Source organism: Pagrus major, chromosome 12 (assembly GCF_040436345.1).
Source record: "Pagrus major chromosome 12, Pma_NU_1.0".
Taxonomy (NCBI): domain Eukaryota; kingdom Metazoa; phylum Chordata; class Actinopteri; order Spariformes; family Sparidae; genus Pagrus; species Pagrus major.
Window position 1 is genome coordinate 28,123,451 of NC_133226.1, and position 2,148 is coordinate 28,125,598.

The window sequence follows — 2,148 nt, forward strand, 5'->3', positions numbered from 1 at the left end:
GGAGATGATGGCTGAGCCTGACTTTATATCATCAGGAGGAGATGATGGCTGAGCCTGACTTTATATCATCAGGAGGAGATGATGACTGAGCCTGACTTTATATCATCAGGAGGAGATGATGACTGAGCCTGACTTTATATCATCAGGAGGAGATGATGACTGAGCCTGACTTTATATCATCAGGAGGAGATGATGGCTGAGCCTGACTTTATATCATCAGGAGGAGTTGATGGCTGAGCCTGACTTTATATCATCAGGAGGAGATGATGGCTGAGCCTGACTTTATATCATCAGGAGGAGATGATGACTGAGCCTGACTTTATATCATCAGGAGGAGATGATGGCTGAGTTTTGAGGTTTTGGGTGAACTGTTCCTTTAAGAAGTTTCTCCAGATGGATTTTATTAATATTTGATGATCTCATCGCCACCAGAAACCAGAATCTTTCCCCAGATTTCCAGTTTTGCAAAATGTAAAAATAACTAACCATGGCGACGCAGCAGGAGGTTGAAACACTGTTGGATCGCAGCAGAAGAAGCTGCAGCAGCGTCTCAGATCAGCTTCTCTTCAAAACCTGATGATCAAAAACTCCAAAGGAAAATATTTTATCTTTAGCTCGATGCTAACACCAGCTGCCAACATGCTCACAGTGACAATGCTAACATGATAATGTTTAGCAGATATGGTCTTTATCTTAGTTTAGCGTGTTAGCATGCTAACATTAGCTAAACGAGTTAACACAGAGTCCAGCTGAGGCTGATGTGAAAGTCATTATTTCTGCAGGTATCGGACACATTTAAATGTTGACCTGGTGATGGCGCTAGAGGGAAAGTCACCCTGAGGGGAACAGCAGGAGGATGAAGTGTTGCAGGTTTATTCATCTAATGATTCATCGACATCTGCAATCAACACCTGTTTTCATTCTGCTCTGCTCATTGTTTTCTCAATTAATAATTTGTTCCATAAATGTCAGAAAATGGTTAAAAATTCCCGCAATTTCCACAAAACCACGGTGACGTCTTTGAATGTGAAGCAGATCCTCCCGTCAGAGCAGAAACCACGAGAGGACTTCTGTCATTTGTGTCTGAATCAGTGGACAGCTCCTCCGCCATCACTGCAGCAGCAGTAAATAAACCTCCTCTCCTCTTGAATATTGATGGTTTAGTATTCCTGATGTGATGTGGTCAGTTCACGCTTTGATTCATGAATAATTTCCCCGACATCCTCGAGCACACGAATCATGAGTCAGCGCTTCATATCAAACTTACGACACAGAGTCCAAATGTGAGTCATCAGTGCCACAGCGAGACTCAGACCTGCTGATCCTCTGAACATATTTTTAGCCCCTAAATTACAGCTAATTTGTATAATTCAGCCATTAAATACCCTGAGAGATGTCAGCAGGTGATCCTGGACTCAACACACACGACATTGTTCCAGAGTCTGAACGTGTTCTCACACCAGGACGCTAAAAGCTCAGTGACAGAAGGAGTGGAGGTCCGTCAGGTCCGGATCAGGTCACACGGGGCTCGTTAGAAACATCTGAATTCATGTTAATGAGCCGTCTCATCTCTAAAAACATCTGAGTGTACCAGAAATACTGCATGTAACTGAGTTTGTATGTAAAACTACATGATGTGATTATTCTTACTGTTGTTTCTCTGAACGCAGCGCTTCATGTCGTGGCTGACGGGAGTGAAGCTGCTGTCAGACACTTCATGACGTAGTTTAAGACAAGTTACACAAATTAAGTGGAGCCATCAGACAAATGCAGCGCAGTAAAGAAAGTACAGTATTTCCTCCTGAGATGCAGAAGAGTGGCCGAGAGGATTAAAGTGAAATGAAGTGAACGTAAAGTTTGATGAATGAATGAAGGACTTTATTTCAAACCAAAGATTTAATTAAGTAATAAAAAACGAAGAAACGAAAGTAACAGTGTCCGAAAAGGATTCGGTAGAAGTAAAACGTATACGTCCCGACACCTTTCTCACTTTTCTTCTTTTAACTTTTATATTATTTCCACAAATTCTAAAATGTATTTAAAACTAATATACAAACACAGTTTAACTGAAATCCAAATATCCACCCAGTGTCACAAATAAATAGGAACACCTCTAACACAACCTTTCTCTTCCATATACCTGCCAAA